The following is a 20,893-nucleotide window of genomic DNA, read 5'->3' as shown; positions in this document are numbered from 1 at the left end:
TGAAACTTCTAACTTCTTCCCCCACCCCTCCCATCTATCTTTCCCGATGCCTCACCATCACTTTTTCATAAAACCTCCAGACTGACCCTCTCTTCTGACATGTGAGTTTGGAATATTTAAATCTCATTCAGCCCAGCTGGCAAACTCCAAAGAAAACTAAAAATAGGAGAATAAAAAAAAGGAGCGTAGGTGAAGGAAGGCCCTCCCACACATAAATCCCCTTCTTAATCGCACAGATTTATACTCAAAAGAAAACCGGGGTGGCCCTGAGTTCCGATTGGTTTCCGGGAAGAATTTGTTTCTGGGAAATACACATGGGTCTGCAAAGCAGCAGGTCCTTTCAGGGAAAACTGGAGTTCAATTGACCAGGCTGACCCAATCCCTTTATTATTATTACCATTAGCCTCTGATGATTTAACCAAAATTAGCTTCGGAGCAGCCCTGGCTGAAGGGGGAATTAATTAACAGGCATCAATTGAGTTTGTTATTAATAGATAGAAGAATAAAATAAAAACGTTGGAGGAGGTTGGCTGGCTGGGCCCTGGCTTTATTTAGTCTAAATGATTGTTACAGCAGTAATGATGATGATGATGATAATAATAATAATAATAAAACAATAATTTGACTAGACGCCTGAGGCCGAAATTTCTGTCGCTCCCCCCCCTGCAATAAACCCGCAAACCATTGCAGGACTGAGGCCAGGAGAGTGTGGGAAGCGGAGGAGCCAGAAGCGTGATAGGGAAGAATGGAGACTCCGCCGCCGGGGAGAAAGGGCCCGGAAGGTTTGCGCAGCGGCTTAGCCCCCGGCTGCCGCCGCGCCGCCGCGCCGGGCTGTCTGCGCCGCTGCTGCCGCGGTGGCCGGCGACTAGCTACGCGGGCCGGAGGAGGCGAAGGGAAAGCGTTCAGGTCGCCGAACCGGTTAGCGGTGGCAGGTTCCAAGCGCACCGGGCTGAGGGCCGAGCCCTACGGGCGACAGCAAGTTTGGGCGCTGGAGGTAACCGAATTAAAAGGCGCTTTAGCAACTCCGCTCCGGGACTTTGCCAGGCCCGGCTGGAGGGCGCCGAGGCCTCGCTGCCGGGACAGGGAGAAGAGGGAAAGGTGCCTGGGGGATCGCAGATCTGGGGACCCAGGAGAAGTGGGGGTGGGGAGCAGCTCTACCAAGCCAAACATGTCTATTTCCCTTGCCTCCATGTTGGAAAAATCCAGGCTCCATATGGCTTCTCGGGAGGGAGACGGTGGCTCCTGGCTTCCCCCCAAGGTCTCGCTGGAGTGAGCCACCCCAAGAACCCCACCTTGCCAAGCACAGCCCGGTAAAAGCCGGGGAGAGTAACAATAGCTGGGGAAGCCCCGGGAGAGGGGACAGGCCACCTTCCAGGACTTAAAAAAAATAATAATAATAATAATGGAAGGAAGAAAAATAAAACAGGGAAGGAAGAGAAAGGTTAGGCTCTTCTGATCAGCGGGAGAAAAATTTCTGCCCTGGATCTGGCTGCTGAAAGAAAAGAAGAGAAAAGGAGAGAAGCAGGAAGAGAGAGGGAGAGAGGGAGGGAGAGAGGGAGAGAGAGAGGGAGGGAGGGAGGGAGGGAGAGAGAGTCAGTCGCTGCGTGGAAGGAAGCTTAAAGCTTGTGAACTCTTCTTGAACCGAGATTGGAGTCATATGGGCCATAAATCATTGAGACATACTCTCCGCCATTCACAAACTGATAGCCTATTTTAGTCCAGCTTACCTTAGCCACCGACGAGGGGAGAACAGGCAGACATAATATATATTCACATCGAGCCCCAGCGCGAGCGGCAGGCGAGAAATCTCCCCTCCTTGAAGGCAAAGGAAAAAAAGACCACTGTTTAAAGCTGCGTCGCCCCCCCTCCCCAAGAGCCACCCGGGCTGGGGAGCCCGAGGGGCAGACCGGCCGGAGGTGCCGCGCGGCGTCCGCTTCAATTCACTCCGCTTAGGAGCGGGGGTGCGCAGGAGGGAGGGGGTGGGGGAGCGGGAAAAAAATAGAAGGCGACCGAAAGGTGCTCGGGCTGCTGGGCTCGCCGAGAATCCAGCTCCGGGCTCCGCCACGGCCAAGTCGCCACAGTGTGGTTGCCCTATAAGACTGGTACGCCCTACTCTCCGTAACAATGGCCTCTGCTTTTGCACAGGGAAAAAAAACCACACAGACACATACACACACACACACACACACACACACACACACACACACACACAAGCTCACACATACCCCCACCTCTCCCCCTTTAGCAAGCTTAGATGCCTGATAAGGAGGGAAGGTGATGGTGGTATTGGGGGAGAGGGGATTTTTACACCCCCTCCCCAAAAGGGGTGAGTAAGGAAAGAAAGCAAAGGTTTGGGGTTTTTCTTTTCTTTTCTTTCTTTAAGAACAGGTAAATTTTTAAATGGAGATTTTGGCAGGAGAGGCAGGGGGGAGCAAAGGCAAGGCAAAGCCAGTTGGTGTTCACAGCTTCCACCACCCCAGTAGTAACCATTATGCTAATTGTGAAGTAGCTGTTGGGAGGCCTAGTCAAAGGCAGTCTTCCCTGGGGGTGGGGTGCTGGGTGCCCCTCTGCATTCATTTGCAGTGGAACACTAGGACTTTTTTTTTTTTTTTTAAGTAGTTTCACTCCTCCGGGACTGGTGGCTGGGTCTTCTGCCCTCTCACTCTGGCTCCCTCCATCTGAGTCTCCCAGTCTGCTGCTTCTCTCCCCTACACCCACTCTATTCTTCCGCTCTCCCCACAAATTTCCAGACCCAGTTTCCAGCCGGTAGGGGGGAAGGCCAGATTTTTTTAAACAGCCCCCCCCCCTTTTGAGAACAGACAACAAGCGGTGAGTGATTATTCTAAAACTCCAGACCATCTTGCAGGGTGAGGGGGGGTTGAGGAGAGAGAGGGTGACAAAAGGAGGACCTTGTGTTTAGCTTCAGCTCAAGACCGGCTGGCAGTAGTCCGTAAGAACTTCCCGGAGAAGTTTCTGTTAGGATTCTCACCTCTGGATAGGCAGAAGGGGCCAAGAGGTGATAAGGACATTTGTACTTCTAAGAAGATGAGAGGAACTAGCAAAATGGCTTAATTTTAAGTGTACTGGCAGAAGAGACTGAGGATAGTTGTTGTTGATGTTGTCGTTATTATTATTCAGAACAAACCTGTTTGTTCTCTTAGCTCTGCAAGATTATGGTTCTTGGCCGAAGTGAGGAAGATAATAAAAGCTAAACTTTTCTTAGGGTGTGAGAAGGGCAGGAAAAGGCGGGGAGGCCTGTAGGAGGAAGACAGAAGCCAAGAATGTAGGTGTCTGCAGATTTGGGTCGGGGGTGGGGAAGAGTCATTCTGGTGGAGGAAAGAGACAAAAAGAGCACCAGGACATTTCCAAAAGCTGCCTAACTGCTGACTCTGGATTTAGGGGATAAAATAGAAGGCAGACAGTCTCTTTTCTACAAAGGCAGCTTGGAAAACTTGTTCTCTTAACTTTTCGTAGATAGCACCAGTCACTACCTTGTGACCTCCTGGTTAGAATATTTGGCTTTTGCCTTCTCCCATCTGGATGCACCAGGAGAGATGGGACTGGGAGAACAAAGGTGAGAGATTGTTTCCAGCTATTCTATTGTCTCCCTTCTAGGAGAGGGTGGTTGTGTCTGGCAAAGCTTCCCTCATACCCTATCGTTTCTCACTCACGGGCTCTGCTTTGGGCTGAGAAAAGGTTCTATTCTCATAGGAAGTGTTCCCTGGGCTCCTCTGGCCCCCATGTTTTCCAGGCCCCCTAAGTCAGGCTTTTCTGGGCTGGTGCAGCAGATTTCCTGGGGCCCTGCTGAATTAAGGGATGGGGTACGCATGGCCTCCCTACCCTCTAGCAACAGGAACCGCAAGCAGAGCTTCCACTGTGATGTCCCCAAAGATGCTACAACTCTAGAGAGTTGGTGGCTGAGAAAAAGGGTAGGTGAGGATGGAGGGTGGGGGCCATTTTTTCTGTGTTTATCGGTATTATCAAGAAAAAAAAAAAACCCAAACCAGACCCAGTGTTGGGGCTCAAGCCAGGACCCTCAGAGAGAGTGATCATGGCTGCCTACGTATGCTGCCTGTGTATGTGGCTGCAAGGGCTCTGTCCTGAGATCTCTAGTCCTTGGTTAGAGACCTACAGAGTTGGACTCTATGTAGCTTTGGGTCTGGTGGGTCAAGGACTTGGCCCAGGGAGGCTTCCAGAGGCTTAAGGGAACCAACACCTTTGGGTCTTTTCTCTCATTCCCCAAAATTAAAAAGTCAAGAATATTCCTCAGACTCTCCAGTGCTCCTAGCTGTTGCTAGAGAAGGTCATCGTGAAATTGAGAGAAGAGAAGAAACTGGTTGCTTGTGGGGCTACAAAGGTTTGCGTCAAGGAATAAAAAGAGCCTGGAGGGCACCCAGCCAGCTGCTGGCCTGCAAGCCCGGACTGCAGGAGGATCGGGCTGGAGCTGAGCTGAGCTGAGGGTGGAGGAGTTTTCCAGAGACAGCAGTGGACCATTCCCCCCTCCTGGAGCCTCCTCAACTCACTGTGGTCCCTTCCGGCTACACAAAGAAGTGGGGCACAGTGGGGTGGAAGCAAAAAGAAGAACTGGGGAGCAAGAAAACTAACCTGGAGAACAATTTCACAGGACATGCACCCCCAAGTGCGGTAGGAGATGGAGTGGGACTTCTTAATGAATTCTGGAGAGCAGAGCCCATTTGAAATGTTTGGGAGGCAATTAGATCCCATTTTGATTTCTTTCTTGCCTTTTTTTCCCTTTCTTGCAGATTTCTGGCTGGCCCATTGCCCCTGATTGGGACTGGGAGGGTGGGGGGTTGGATGGTAGAACAGGCAGCCCTGAGGGCTCCCGTTCGTTTGAGGTGTTGATGCAGGCTAGGGACGTTTCAAACTTCAGGGGACAAAGGCAGGGCACTGAGGAGTGTGGGCCGGGAACTTGGGGTGAGAGACACGATAGGGGTCTGAGAGAAGACTTTAGGGTCTGGAGAAGAAGAGGGGAGAGGGCTTCACCCCTGCCAATGAAGTCCTGATTCAGGGGTAGACTAAAGAGAGGAGAGGGAACAATTTCTTTCTGATTCAAGGTGGGGAAACTTAGCAACTTACTCTGTGTGTGTGTGTGTGTGTGTGTGTGTGTGTGTGTGCCCGCGCCCGGGTGCATGTGAGAGAGAAATTGAAAAAAAAATGGAGAGAAAGATTAAGACACAGAGACTTAAGTGTAATCTAATAATTAAAGGCAAAAATTAATAATAAAGTTAAAAATTAGAGAAAATGTCCCCCTTCACAGACATTCTTTTCTCTCTGACTCAGTTTCCAAAAAGCCGGAGCACTCTCTCCGGCACTGGCACTCCCCTCCCCCACTCCTAATCTGTACCCAGTACCAGGGGACATGGAGTACTGTAAACACCCTTGAGAGATCGCTGGCGCCCAGCCTTCCAGGCCTTTGGGGGATCGTGTCAGTTTCCCTTCCCTCCCCCCCAGAAAACCCATCAAAGAGCAAACGAAAATTCTTCTCTCAAGAAGCACAAATTGGCTGGCTCCATTAAAATCGATTTCTGATTATCAGCCTTGGGGTGACCAACGATGCTGCCCCCAGCTCAGCCTGCCCCAAATCCTGCCGCCCCGGTAGAGTAGCTGGGATCTGGGAGCCTAACGAAGCATCTAGCAGTCTGTTTCTTTCTGGTCCTGTCTGGGTTCCCAGACACTCTTCTAGCTTCACTGCCCAAGTTTGTGGCAGCGGCCGAGTCTTGTAAAGTTCACACACGCACCCGAATCTCCACCTCTTCCTAAATATTAATAAAGATTTTTAAGCTGGGGTTGTAAAATGGAAATTGCTACTGAAGGCCACTCATGGTATTTGGATGCCCAAACCCGCCTTCTCCCCCACCCCACCCCAAGATGCCGGAGCCGGAGGGAACAAAGGGGCAGCTGCACGGAGATTTGGCGCCTTGGCAGAGGCCCGTGTAGACCCGGCTCCGCAGAAACGGGGTTCGAAAGAACAGAAAGGCCACTAGGGTTGAAGAAGAAAAATCCAAGCTGTACTTTCCCCCCTACTCCAAGCGATAAGGTTGAAAAGAAAGGCAGGAGAAAACAGGGCAGCCAAGGGGATTTGCAAAAGCTCCTCGGTAACCACGGAGGCAGCCTGGACGCGCCGAGAGCGGATGGGGCTGCCGGGGCCAAGGTGGGAGTTACCGCCGGCGAGCGCCTTGCTGGCGTGTGTGGGTTCTGAATCCGGGGTCCTGCTCTGTCCTCGCCTAGCTAACTCACACCGCCGATGTGGAGACAAAGTAGAGAAGGCACGAGGGAGAGGGTCGAATCTAGGACAGCTGGGTGGGGGGTGCTGGGGAAGGGAGGGAGAAGCAGGCAAGAGAGGAACAGGGGCCCAGCCGCTGCGAGTGACTGCTCAGGTCTCTCCTGACAGATTGGATGTCTCTCTCCCAGTGACCTCTGTTTAGCAGACAATAACTCACCGGATTAATGACCAATCAGCGGAAGGCCTTCCGAATTGCCTCCAAATATAAAACTCTGAAGTCGAATGGGATAGGGCCAGGGTCTGAACCTGCCAGCCCTTTCTCTCCCCCCCCCCCCATTCTCCCATAATAATGTTTGCAGTGAGGCTTTAGGAAGTGGATATCTGGCCAGAGACTCTGATTTCCAGAACTAAGATGAAGTTGTTTCCCATCTCTTCCCACTTCCTCTAGCACAACTCATATCCCTGATCATACTTCCCAAGGCAGTCTGGGAACCTCCCCTCCTCTGCCTGGCCTCCTCATATCTGTGATCCTACAAGAAACTTCCCTTCTCATAACCATTAAACTTCTGAGAAACTCCCACCCCTTTTGAAGTTTAGTTTCTCCCAGTTTGGGGAAGAGATGGAAAATACAAGCAAGAATTGATGGGCGGGGAGGTCACCCACCTTGCAGGCCTCCTATCCTGGCTGCCGGGGGAGATCTGGTATAGGGCTGTGACACCCTGTATTTGCCCTCTCCTAGGAAGAGAGGGTCCAAAGACCCAGGGATCACAGTGAAGCTAGGGGTGGAGGTAGGTGGGTAGCCTGCCATTATGGAATCTAAATTCTAAAACCACAATTCAGTCCCTGGCTGTGGTAGAAGGGACTTCAAGAACTGCATTCTGAACAACTCCAGCCTCAGCTGGGCACTCGGCAGGAAGAGTGCCCTGCTCTATGAAGTCAAGCCCTCCTTCTTCAGTCCTCCCCCCCAAATGCCAATTCCAGCCCAATCCAGCTAGCAAGCCCCTCTCCACTGCCTTCTATTTCCATTGCTCTCAGAGGTCTGGGCTTCTCCAACCTTCAGGAGGAGGAATGGTCCAGATTCCAGTGGATTTCCTAGAACCTGTCTGAGTCACCAACCACTGCTCTGGGTGGGTGCAAACAAGCAAATAAGCATGCAGTAATTTCTGTATGGAAGGGAGATGTTCCCAAGCACTAGAGAGTTACTCAAAGTCAAAACTGGGAGAACTCAGGGATTATCCTGTCCACTCCTCCCATTGTTACAGATAGAGAAACTGAGGCCCAGAGTGAGGAAGTGACTTGTCTTAAGTCATCCTTGGGATAGGCTTGAAAGTCAGAAGACTTAAGTTCTAGGCATTCCAGATTGGCTGTATGAGCCTAAGCGTGGAACTCCTTGGGCTTCAGTGTACCCTTCTGTAAAGCTAGAGCATGTGTGCGGAAAGTAGGGTTGAGCTAAATGATCTTCTGAGGTCCTTTTCCAGTGGACTAAGAGTTTGTGCTTCTCTGTGTGCTGATGTAAAAGTGAGCAACACGAAGCAGTAATAATAAACTAAGCTCAGACAGTAAGGGACACCAGCGCGGCCAAAGGGAGGATATCTCCTTTGGGGATTTAAATGCTTACACCTCTACTACCAAACACCAACCCCATCCCGGTCCTTCTTGCCCCCACAGAGGCTCCTGCACTGTCTTTTACTGCTTTTCCATTTGTATGTGTGTTTATGTGGGGGGTTGTTCTCTACCTTCATCACCAAGTCAAAAGTGCTGGTTTTGGACATAGGAACCTGAGCAGTAAATAATTAATTTGTATAATTAGAGGAAGAAGGCTTTGACCTGGCAATTTTTAACCGGGATTCAATGCACCCATTGTACCAGCCTGGCCTTCTCACCCGACCCCCAACTCTGCCCACACACCTACCAGCTTCCCAATGCCTCCCCCCAGTTGGAGACCAGCATTCCCAAGGTGGCCAGCAGGTTTTACAGAGTCAGACTCTGCTCCCATCCCACAAAGTTCCGTTCCCTGCCTGCCCCTGCCCCCCAGAAATCAGTATGTCTGCAGCTGCCCTTCCCATCCTGCTTTCCCTACCCCCTAAAGCTGTGCTGGGCTCCAGGTCCAGGCTCCCTGCTCTTGGGACACAAGTAATCCACCTCCCCAGCTCAAGATGCCCCAACAATCCAACAATACAGCGAGTTTGCATTTCAAGAAACTCCCATTAATATCAATTTACTTCACTGAAACCTCGGGTTCTTCATCAAGTTGATGATTTATGATAAAATCAATTAAATTACGGCCACTTAGGGCCCAGCCGCTTCCTCTCAGATTTCATTGGTGCGGGACCCAAGTGTCTGGTGGAAAAATGCAAGTTTAGCTGGAGGCGAGGAAAGATAATTCTGCGGCTGAGAAAATTTAATGCAAAACAATTTCCAGGCAAAGCTGGGCGTCTGGACAGAAATGCAAGAGCCACCAGTTGGCCTGCGGAAATAACTATCTTGGGGGTCAAAATATTTTCTCCCCCCCACCACCATCCTGCTCTGTTCCCCTTTGTGCTCCCTTGCCCTCCTCCCCCAAGCAGCAACTTCGGGGGAATTTGAGCAGTAATAATGGAACCCAAGCCTGCCAAGGCCCAGCCTCAAACCACTGATCTCTCCTACTACCCCTGGCCTTTTCCTCCTCTCCACCCTCTCCCCCTTCTCACACAGCTACACTCACTAATTCCGTAGTCTCCCAGGACAAAGTTAAAGGTTCAAAGTGAATATTAGGTGGTGCGTGGGCAGATGGCACAGAGGGGCCAGGGGCCAGCCCAAGTGGACTCTGCTGCCTGTGGCCCTGGGAAGAAAGAAAACACAGGCGGAACCAAGCATTGTGCAGTGGTGAGGGTGTGGAGCAGCAAAGTGTCCAGAGTGACCCTACAGAGTACCAGGACCAACACCCAGTCTCCACCCCCTTCTCCAGCTCCCTGTGTGCCCACTCACAAAGCCATGCTGTGCCCCAAGGACTGACACATACACAAACACACCTACACGTGTGCCTGCTTGCACACTCTCCTTACCCCTCACACAGACACACCACATTCTGCGCCTGCAAAGGGACAGTTCCCACCATCTCCCCACATCTGAGAAAATAAACCCCAGAGCATCGACCTGGCATTGCCTCCCTCTCCAAGGAGAGGGGCTTCTCCCGCCTCTGCTCTGTTTGGTTTTTGGTTTCCAAAGCAGGCAGGGAGTAAACACAGCTTCTCTGAAACCATAAATCACCCACTCTCCTACCTTCTCAGTTTAACACCCGGCCTCGGCGCAACCCCTTGTAGTTTCAGCTTCAAATAACCCGCAAGGTGCTAAAAGGCTTGGCCGTGGTGGCAGCTGGACTGTGGGAGCAGGGCCCAGGAGTGCTTGCCCCTCCCCAGCAGATGCCTCTCTCAACCCTGGAAAGCCTTCCACAGGCTCCAACACCCTTCCTGAGGGGGAGAGGTCCCCCACCCCGGAACCCCGTTCCTGCCCCCACCCCCCCATGCACACCCACATTCCTCCACACTGCCCTGCGCATAGGGTCCCTCTCCCCCCTCCGCTCCCACCCTCCTCTTAAGTTGCCCTCATCTTTGTCTTGCACGGTTTGGATCCAGCCTCGTTGCCTACTCAGGAGAGAGGCCCGGGATGAAAGTCTCAGCCACCCTGCTCTCCACCCCCAGCCCGCCCCGGGCCCCTGGCTCAGCACCCACACTTACCTGTGCGTCTCCCACTAGGGCGCAGGCCACCACGGGCAGCCGGGAGCGGGGCGCGCGCGGGAGCCAACGGCCAGGCCCCGGTCCCTCGGCCCCAGCTGGGGCTCGGCCGGCCGCATCCCGGTCATTCAGACCCCGGCAGCCCCGGGCCGACGGGCCAGCGCGGGGAGAGGCCCGGAAGCGCTGCCCGCACCCCGCCCCCGCCCCCGCCCCCGGCTTTGTTCGGCCTTCGAGGCCGCGGGGCCGCGGGGTGCTCGGGGCTGCACTCGAGGCGCCCTCTCCGGAGAAGCCGGGGCTCCCCCTCAGCCGGGCCGGCCGGGCACCGCGCAGGGCTCGGGGCTCAGAGAGCCCGCCGAGCTGCCAGGAAGGGGAGCCGCGACTGACGGGGGGCACGGCGAGGCGCGGGAGCGCCGTGGGCGCCATGGCGGAAGGGAAGGCGGGCGCACGGGCGGCTCTTCAATGTCACCAGCGAAATGGGTTCCATATGTCCTGCTGGGCGGAGAAGGGAGGGGAAGGGAGAGAGTTCTGGGCTGGACGGGACGGGAGGATGGGGGTTGGGGGGTTCTCAATGGACGGAGCAGAGCGGCGGCGAGAGGGCAAGAGAGGGACTGGAGAGGCGAAAAGGTTTGCATTTCCCCATTTCCCCGGAGTCTTTAAGGGCAGCTTAGGCTGTTAGGAACTTTCTTTCCCTTTTCCCTTGTCTTCCCTGAAAGACGGGGGAGGGAGGAGATCAGTGAAGGTAGCATCCGTTTGCTCAGGCTGGAGATTCCCGGGAAGGGATGTGGATTGGAGGTGAAAGGGAAAGTTCTTAGGCGGCTGGAAGATCAACTTCTCCCCGTCCCTAAAGAGGAAAGGAAGAGACCATACCTACAGGGGAAAGGGAAGCCAAAGATAGATCCCAGGGTCCAGGTGGGAGAGACTGACCCCAGCACCCGACTCAAGGTGGAATTCTGTTTTGGGGTCAGTCCGACCATCAAGTTACTCATGGTGGTGGTAGAAGAGGAAGTTGAAGTGCCCAAGACAGCTTGGTCATTCCCTGGCACTTCAGTTGCTGCCTACCACTTGATTTCGCACTGGGGACGGCCTACTCTAGAGGCAGTCGCTTCTGGGATGGTCTGGGCTTTGGGCAGCTGTCTGTAAAGAAAGCACAAGCACGGAGTCTGGAGAAGCTTCCAGACCCGGCAGCCCTCTCCCTTCTGTACCTGCCCCTAGGGGTTTCAGGGGTTTGGGCTCTCTCTCTTCTCTCTCTCTCTCTCTCCCTCCCTCCCTCCTCCAGCCCATTTTCTAACCACTCTGTTGTCTCTGTCCCTTTCTCACAGCCCCTTTGTCTTCTCAAACTCTGCCTCTCCATGCGTCTTAAGTGAATTTGAATTGAACCTTGCAAAGGTCTTAGGAGCATCTCCAGAAATCACTTACGGGCTTGCTGATTAGGCTGCCCCTCTCTGGGGCAGTATGGAGCCCTTGGCCTCAGGACCCTGTCCTCCACATGGGAAACCTACCCTTTTGCCATGGGGACGTTCTGTTCTACGGAGAAGGGGCAATAGGAGAGGTTTCCTTTCCACTCCCCTTCTTCCCACTTAGCTCGGAAGAGAGTGTGTGTATTCATCCAAGTCGTGGGGCTCCTTCTGCCGGGACAGCCTCCTGCCTCTCTGACTGGCCTTTGTCTCCACTCTCCCTGCCACCCTCTCCTTGCCTTCTGCCTTGACTTCCCACCTCAGAAAGGGATTCTGCCACTTGTTCTCTCTCTGGGCCCTCTCTTTTTCCTTCCTCCTCTCTCCTCATCTTTCTATCCAACTCCTCCAGTCATTAAAGCAGTGGCAGTCCAGCTTCTCAAAGGCGCGGGGAAAACATGATAATTATATAGAGAAAGTGGAGACCAGCAGAGTCTGGGGAGAAAAGAGAGTCAGCAGCTTTCCCAAAACCCCCTTCCATCAAATACATTCTACCCCAGCCCCTGAAGAGCAAGCACAAAAGCGAATGGAGTGTGTGTATGTGCATAGAACTGGTTAGAGGCAGAGTGCGCCATGGTTAAATGAACCAAATGTACCTTTTTTAAAAAACCAACAAAGTCTCTTCAAACTTGATGATTGGGGGGTAGGCCTATATGCCTGGATGGAGGGCATCAGGCCTCACATAGGGAGATTTAACCAGGGGCCAGCGACTAAAAGATAATGGTGGAAAGGGATGGTCTCCCTGCTTTTGTCTCCTGGGGAAGCCTGTGTGAGTTGGGTTAAGGGAAAGGGAGGGGGTATCCCCAGGGCCAGAAGAGACAAAGACCTGAAGGGGGCTGAGAGAATGGAGAGGAAGAGGGGGGATCAGCCCTCCATAGGCACAAGCAAAGGCAGCAGAGGGGCAAGATGGGGGAGGAGTTGACAACACAGGGGTAGGAGCCTGCGGGACTGGCCCCCACCTCTTCCCACTAGCTATGGCCTGTCCCAAAGAGCAAATCCTTCAGCCTCCGCCCTTTTGTTCCCCATCCTCTGAAACAGGCTAAATTCAGAAGCTAATAAACAAGATTCTACCCTCTTCCTTCTCTTTTATGTACCTCTTCCTCTCCGACAAAGAGGTAATCCTTACCCACTCTCAGGGATTCCAAGACTTTGGCCTAAATTCTGGAGCACTAGTTTTGGGGTGAACTCACCGTCTCCACATTTACACCCCCTTTGTCAGGTGAGAGAGAAGGAAATACTCACCTCCCATACTGGGGGGGGGGGGGGATTCTCCAACACTGAAGGATGGAGGGCCTGAAGGGCTTGGAGCCCCCTATCCCTCAGATTGCTTTGCTGATGCCCCCAGCCCTTCACCCCTCCCCATGATGTTCAGCTCTGTCAAAGCTTCCTGGAATCTAGACTCCACCCTCCTTTTACCCAGGCCAGGTAATGCCCCCACCCATCCCAGCGAAGGGTCTTGTTCCTCTCCTTCTCTTTCTCCCTAAATCCTTGTCAACCCAGACTCCCAAATTGGGAGGCTTCACCCACCACCCACCCACAAATCTGCCTGTTAACAAGGACAGGGCTCAGCGCCCACTTGGAGTAAAGCGTGGGAGCAAGCTCCTGGATGCTCCACCACTGGGGCCTAAGCCGCCACTCCAGGAGACTCATGCCATAAAAAATTAACACCTGGGTGCAGAGTCACTCTAATTTTCCTACTCAAAGGTTTACACTAGCAGGCAGAGTTAAATATCACAGATAATAGTAGCTATAAAGCCAGTTGGCCCAGCTCCAGCCAGGGAAGAAAAAGCCAGAAGCTCTGACTGGACTTGGCAAAGGCTGTGGCCCTCTGCCCCTCATCCATCACAACTTTGGGGTGCAGCATAGCATGTCCCCAGAAGCCACCGCTTTTTTCTTGACCAGCAGACTCTTCCCTGATGGAAGGGACTGAGATTCCCCCATATGAAACCCTAGGGGAAAGTTACCAGCTCTCCCCCTCCCAATCTGTACTATGTTTGCTTCCTCTTTGAATGGGGGCTTAGGTAGAGGAACACACTTCAACTTTCTGGGACCGCCTGATTCCTGATTTTCTTTTCTAGAAAAACTTGTTGAACTTCTCCCTGCTTTAGCCCCAAACATATATAGTCCCTCGCTGCTGAGGAAACTTTCTTTGTTTCAGTAGGTCGAAGGAAGGCTACTGGGGTGTGAATTCATTTCCTTGTTTTGTTAGCCAGGAGGGTGGGGAGCCAAGGCTTTCAGCTTCTCTCCATGCCCTTCACCCTCTACCTCCATTGTCTCCCCCAATTTGGGCAGCTCATTCTCCACCCTAAATACCCTGTCATAAACATCAGTCCTATAGGTTAAGTTTTAATACTATAGCTGAATCTCTCCAGCCCCCTTCCAATTGCACGGGACTTGGATTTGGTCCCCATTGATTACAAAAATTTTTGCCTTCAACTCTAGTAATTTCTTCCTCTGCCTCCACCTCTCTTGCCCCAGGCTCCTTCTGCCTTCAGAGTTGGGTTCTTTCCCGTGGCTGGAGTTGGAGCAGCCAAACTCTGGAGAGGAACCGCTGAAAAATGAAGCTCTGTCTGCTGCTGCAGGAATGTTGGCTCTATCAGGCTCACAAATATAATTTTTATATTAGGTCATGGTCTTTGACTGGGTTTATATGCCAATGAGGCATTTCTGGTTTACCAAATTTATACAAATCTTGCCTTAATTGATAATCACGGATGCTGTAATTTAAGACCTCCAGCTATAGAGCTTTCATATTAACTGCTGATATATTACTGTAAATCGTCTGAAATAACCAACTCCTGGGAGCAGAGCGGAGAGGGAGGAAGTGCCTCCGAGAGCGACTCTCTCCCGGCCGCAGAAATAGCCCAGCTTCTACATCATTTTCTGTGAGAAATGATTTATCGAAGACATGGCCATAAACAACACAACTCGCTCACAAACACACGCAGATGCAAGCACACACACGCGCGCGCACACACACACACAATGGCTGGCATGCCGGCCGAGAAGCTGACACCCATATTGCTATAAATCAAGAAAAAGGTTGGAGGAGAGGAGAGGGAGAGGGGGAGAGAGAGAGGAGAGGAATATTCCTAAAATCTCAATGCAATGCCTCAATGGGTATAAACACACAGAGCACCGTGTGAAGAGAAATGGCAGGAAATGAAGATGGCTATTTGTCACAGTTTACGACAATAACATTAATAACAAACAATAAATTTACATGGACATATAAGACGCGGTAGGTAGTGAGAAATCCCTTCTACTTACAATACCCCAGCCCGCGGTGTGGCTCCGGCTGCGGGGCTGTTTTATTGCTGCCTCCCTCTCTTTTTCTCTCTCTCTTTCCCTCTCTCTCCCCCTCTCTCTTTTTTTTCTCAGGGTACAGGCTTGTTTTTCAAAGGACAGTTGAATTGCACGTCAGAAACAGGGAGACCAAGCCTGCGATTTTCCTGACGAATACATATCTATTCTGCAACCTCGGCATTAATTATTTAATGAATCACGTGACCAAGAGGGGGAAGGGGGTCTTTCGATTTCAGGCTCAAAGGACCACTGTGACCTTCCCCTTCAGGAGGAGAAATTTTCCTGCAAAATAGGTCCCCCCCAACCCACCAATGGAATAGTATCGAGTTCTCCTTCTCGATTCCAGTTTCACATCTATACCTACTTGTATCTACAGCTCCCTAACCACCCCCACCCCGACACACACTTACCTACAGCCCACCTCTCCTCTCTCTCTTCTCCTCCTGCTTCTGCTTAGTTCGTGGAGGTGCAGAAATAGTCTGCAGGGGCGTCGGGGGTGGGGGTGGGGTGGGCGCGAGCCCTTCTCCAAGCCCCTGGATTTCTCAGCGTCCAATTCTTCTCCCTGCATCCTTTAACATTAAGATTCCCCCCCAATTCCATTCTCTCCCTCATGTCTAGGATGCTGATTTTAGTGGGACCCACTCCTCCTCTTCCTAAATAATCAACAACATTTCTAAAGGGACAGGCTTCAAAAGAAACACTTCATAAGTCCACATTATATACGTATAAAGAATGGGGCTTCTGGCTTTCATTCTCTTTTTGATCTTTTGTAGTACCTTTTGAAGGGGCAGAAAAGGGACAGGGTGAACAGGCTACTCTGGGACTTCCAGAGTTGAGACTATCCGGAACAGGGACCTTTTTCGTTTGTGGTGTTATTCTTATAGGGAACCAAATTCTACTGACTGACTGAGAATATGTCTAGAGACAAAGACCCAGACTAAGGTTTCCACACAAAAGAAGTGGACTCTCAGCCTCTCTCTACCTATGTCACACCCTGTCTCAGTCCCCTCACCCCCAGCTCCAGTGAAGACAGCTGGAGATTTGAACTGAAGGGGGGCAGGGAAACGGAAGAAAGAGGTTTGAAGTCGGCCTGGCAGCCCCGGGTCCCTATTTCCCAGGTGTTTGTACCCTGAGCTTCCAATTCACAGACAAGGGAGACTGATCTATAGGAAAAAGATGAGGGGTGTTGCATATTAAAGGGCTGAACACCCAAAATGATAGGAGAAATCCGTTCCCTAGGCCTAGAGAGAGAAGCGCACGCAGATGCCTTCAGCTCAGATATAAACAAAACAAAACATCCCCAAACCTTCACATACAGCTCAACCCCAGAATGAGCAGACCAGTTACAATCAGAATCAGAGTTCTTGGCTATGGGGTGGGGTGGGGTGCAAAGGGGAGCGGAAAAGACATTCCTGAAGAAGCCCCTCGCTGCACATTCCCAGCCTTATCTTCAGCAGCTCTGGGGGCAGCAGGGCCACAGCCGCCTGGGGCAGGCGGGACAGGGGAAGAACAAATGCGGTTTAGGGTAGGAAAGCTTGGGGTTTCCCCTTTTGATTTGTTTGGAAGGTTCTGAACCAAAAGCAATTCAATGGGAAGAAGACTGTGGACCCAGATGGTTTAGCAACCCCCAAAGAAACAGCCACCCCCGTGTGGCTCCCGGTAAGGTCCAGCCATGGCGGCATTGCGGGCCCCTGCAGAAGGCACTAGGATGGCCTGGCCTCCTCGGAATCTTGCTCCCAAAGCACCGGTGGGGCGCCGGCAGGGCTCAGACTCTGTAGGGGGGTGGTCGGCTTTGATTGTCTAGATACAAAACACAGACTGGTATTGAATTCAGCCTGCTCTGGACGTGGATCCTGAGCCCGGGCAACTCCCTGCAAGGTCCTGACCACAAATCCATTAAAATGGTTCCCCAAAGAAAACTCTCCACTAAAATCTCAAAGAAAAATATGAGCAAGCGAGAGAGGGAAGATATAATATGCTGGAGCATGGGAAGACGGCAATTCTGAACCGGAGAAGTTCTTTTTAAAGACAAGGAAAAGAGCAGCAAACTGACACGAAGGCACTCCGGACAGGTTCTGTTAAAATGCCCACACTCTTCGGATCCTGGGAATGTCCGTGTTCAAATAAACAAGCGCCAAGCGCGAGCTGAGCGCTTTCTTGCTGCCGATAAAGCGAACGTTTATACTGTGAGAAAGGCAAGATTGATTTACGAATCTGAACGCGCCAGTTTTATGGCCGATCACAAATCCGTCAGCGCTCAACTCACGCTGGGAAACTTCCCCACTCCGTTTTCTAACCGGGCCCCATTCCCCGGCCGCTTCCCAGGGAGACCCACCACGGGGCACTGGGGCTGCCCCAGTCTGCCCAGCCGGTGGGCGTAGGAGAAAGCTGGGAAGGACCAGGGACCTGGAGGGAAAAGAGGTCAAAGATGAGGAGGGCTACAGGTAGCCACCAGAGTTACAGAAGGGGAGCCCAAAGGGCTGGGGAGCCCTAGGCAGCGCTCAGCTCTGCAAAGGCAGGGGTCTGCGAGCGAGGGAAAGGGAGATCAAGTTCCCACCTGTAGGACTGAAATCCTTGAATGAACCCTAACCCTCCCTTTCCATTGTTTTCCTCCTCCTTCCCATTGGTGAACCCCTAATCCTCACATTGCCAGAGAGAAGCTTGTAAAGTCCCAGGTGACTAACTAGCTCTTTATTACCTGGGCCTATAGACCTCCCACAATTGGTTATCTGCCTTTATGAGTAATGGATGCACATCTCCCTGAAGCCCCAAATATTTTCAGTCCAGGAGCAGCCTAGCCCACCTTTCTGCTTACTCCCTGTCTCTCCTGAGGCTCCCACCCCCTGCATTTATTATGCCACCCAGGCACAAAGGGAAGGATACCAACCAACTACAGTTATTTCTTGCCTGAGACCAAGTCCCTAAATTACAAAAGACAATTTACAAAAAGCAAACCAATACCAAGCACATCCCAGCAAGGCTCTGTCTCTCCTAGTCTTAACCCAAAGGGAGCATTTCCTCTTCCCAGCTGGAGTCTCTGTCTCTGTGTGTGTCTGTCTCTCTCCTCCTTAGATGATGGCCGCTAGTGTGGATTTTTAAGATATAGCAAGCAGAATACAGATTTGGAAAAGCTCTGTGTTCAGAGTTCACGTCTCAGAAAACATCCACCCATCTCTGAAAATTAAAAGTTGTTGGAAACTTTAGTTAACATGGCAGAGCTCTCCCTGGAAATGGTCAGAAGAGTCTGCACTGACCCTTCTCCCAGCTCTCTTGCTCCTTTGGTGGAGGAGTATTCCATGGGCTCTGTGAGTAGCTGAGGTGAGACTGGGGGTCAGGGAAAAGGGGTGACAGGAATAGCTTCCCAAACAAAGGAACTTCGGAAAAAATGGGTTGAGCCTTTGTGGATTTGGATATCAGACTTTGAGACACAGTAAGCGCCAAGGAGCTGTTCAAGTGGGGAACCCTCTCTCTCCTTAGGATCCCGAGGCTTGTTCCACTATCCCTCTGAAGCCTTGTGGACCTCTCCTACCACTTTTCTTTGTCTGGCTTCCCTCAGCTCCCTCCAAGCCAAACAGGAAAGGGGGAGGGATAAACTGGACATGGGGGTAGGGGTCCCCCCCCTGCATTGGAGCCTGGCTGAGAGAAGGAGCTCTGCACAGAGAAACAGACCAGCACCCTCTTCCCTCCCCTGGCTGTACCCAAGCTAACAATTTTATTCCTTTTCTCCCCAATAGATAGTAATAGAAAAACAATCCAGAAATTCCAAAATAGCAAAGAAGGGGTTGGGGGCTAGAGGAGATAGGACACGGGCACACAACAGCCGGAGGACCACTCCTAGCAGAGGTGTGACTTTCCCTCCTGGGCAGGACGCGGGAGCCAGCACAATGTCCAGTCTCAGAGAGGTCAAGGGGCTTCCGAGGTCATTTTGTGGTTCTAATACTGAGCTAATCGCCTAGAAAACGTGGCCTTTCCATGAACTCTCTCTCCTGCCAACCTCCTGCCTCCAAACTCAGTGAGCCCCAGGGAAAAAGGGCCCCGCACATTCAGGTCTGAGGCAGAGCCCACTGTTTCACTCACACTCAGAAGCCGGGCCCGAGGTGTGGGGGGGGCAGACACAGCCCCCAAACCAGGAGAGCAAAAGGAAACCAAACCGAACACTGAGCCTTCAGGAAGAAGGGAGGGGGATAGCACTGAAGAGGAAGATTCCTGTGTCAAGGAACCTTGCCTGTGATCGGAGCAGTTTCCTGCTCCAGAGAGTTGTGAATATTTGCCTAGTATTCCAAGTTTGACACAACAAGAAAAAAACAAAACAACAGAAGACATCCACGTATACCCTGCTCCAAGGCTGGGGCATTTTAGCCAAGAAATGCACCACATTTTCCAGGGGCAGCAGTGCCAGCATCTCACCAGTAAACAGATACATGGGACACAAGCCCCCAGTGTAGACAAGCAGAGTCACAGAACAACCGGCCACATGTACACATCGCTACACACACATACATGTACACATGCTAGGGCCCCACGGGCCCACCTGCATTTTCCAAAACCAGATGAGTACTTCTGAGCTGCCTCACAAACAACCTTCTCTGGGGTTCTTCAGGGGCTCTGACACCTCAGTCCCCAGCAGTTCAAACACTCTCCAGGTGTCAGGCCTTTCTCTCTCCCTCTGACCCAAGCATCAGTCATCATAAAAGGCCCCAAACCTGACCAAGCATCCACCATAAAAACCCCACCAAGAGAGGGGTTTCTTCTTTCCCTTGTTAAAAAAAAAAAAAAAGTTCATAAAACGATTTTTTTTAAAAAAGCCAGCCCAGGCGGGTGCTTTGTTACCTTTGCGCCTCTCGCCTCCTCTTGCCCGAACTCCTCCGCATCCCATACATGATGAAGGGCTTCTTCCAAACTGCGAGAAAAAAGTTTTCAACTTTATGGTTCCAAAAATTTTCCCCCTTGCAGATCTGGGAGAGACGGCTAACACTTTTTCCCCCCAACAGCCGGTCTGCGGAGATTTGCTGTTGAATAATAACAAAGGAGAGAGGATACGTATTTAAAGAAAAGAAGTGATTAATGGTTTTCTGTATAATTCTCACATTTTTCTTAGCTCTTGTCTACACAGAATGGCTGTGAACTTTAAGCTCCATAGAAATCTTTTTTTATTCTATTCATACCTTCCAAGGAGTAGCTTTGATTTGGTTCTATAGAGGCATTCCTGGGGGGGCATATGCTTTTTAGGAACTATTTTCTCCTTCTGCTAAGGGCGGTCACATCCCCTGGCAGCTAAACATCATACCGCAATTGACCGAACAAAGCTGGCCGCTCTCATCCTCCAGGTCTGGGTGATTTTTTATGCGTCTCCCCACAGCATTTAAACCAGCAGTTCAACCCTTTCTCCATGCTAGGGACATCAGCCTCATCTGTCCCTTGGCCCTACCCAGCCTCAAGCTCCCGCGTGCTGCAAACCCGGGGAATACAATAAAGAAATAACAATAAAATGTGCGGGTGGAATTGGCTATTTTTATTTCCTGAAGGGAGATGGAACAAAAAAACAAAACACACTTTTAACTGCAAATGCTCTCCTGAGCCCCAAGTTCTCTAGAGGCAGGTGGCTGTACCCTGGGCCACCACAGGACTAGAGACCTCAGGCTGGAGCCCCCAGACCTCAGAACTTCTCTTGGGTACTACACAAAAGCGGCTCATGCTTAACAGAACTTCTGAGGGTCACCCACACCCCCTTGCCCTACTCCATTCTAGGGGTGACTGGGACCTCTGAGACAGAAAGCTATTTGGTCCCCAGTCGTACTTTCGATACTTTCTATGAGAAAGAAAATGAAAATTAATACAGGAGCAGGGCTTTACAAAAGAGGCCATTTGTCTTCTTGATTATCTATTTGCTTGTCAGAGTTTGAGCTATGGCACCGGCTAGCTCCTTTGTAATATAAAAATACTCTGAAAACCTGCAAACACCCAGAAACATCTGTGCAAAAAATTAGACTCATTAAAGCCTTAAACACCTCAGAGGAAAACGATACCTTCTTACGCGGGAGAAAAGAGGCTGGCCTCGCGGAATCCTCTCTTGGAACTTTAATAAGCAAAGAGCCGTCTGTCTAGAAGGAGACAGCTTAACCGCATTTTATTTGCTTATGACAAATAAATCATGATATGAAAGGCTTTGCCGTACTTAA

General features: G+C 51.5%; 1 protein-coding gene across 1 annotated transcript in view; it reads right to left on the bottom strand.

The window, feature by feature from the left end:
- Positions 1–20,893, bottom strand: part of HOXB3 (homeobox B3) — a 55,542-nt gene that overhangs the window by 5,379 nt on the left and 29,270 nt on the right. Inside the window, exons 2-3 of the mRNA XM_081160942.1 lie at positions 19,545–19,723; positions 1,728–1,815 (exon numbers count right to left, since the gene is read on the bottom strand). The gene's annotated coding sequence lies outside the window, so the exon portion shown is untranslated. The remainder of the gene's footprint in view (positions 1–1,727; positions 1,816–19,544; positions 19,724–20,893) is intronic.

The sequence above is a fragment of the Miniopterus schreibersii genome, assembly GCF_964146895.1.
Source record: "Miniopterus schreibersii genome assembly, chromosome: 16".
Lineage (NCBI taxonomy): Eukaryota > Metazoa > Chordata > Mammalia > Chiroptera > Miniopteridae > Miniopterus > Miniopterus schreibersii.
The sequence above is the reverse complement of the archived record's forward strand: the minus strand, read 5'-3'. Positions and strand labels throughout refer to the sequence as shown.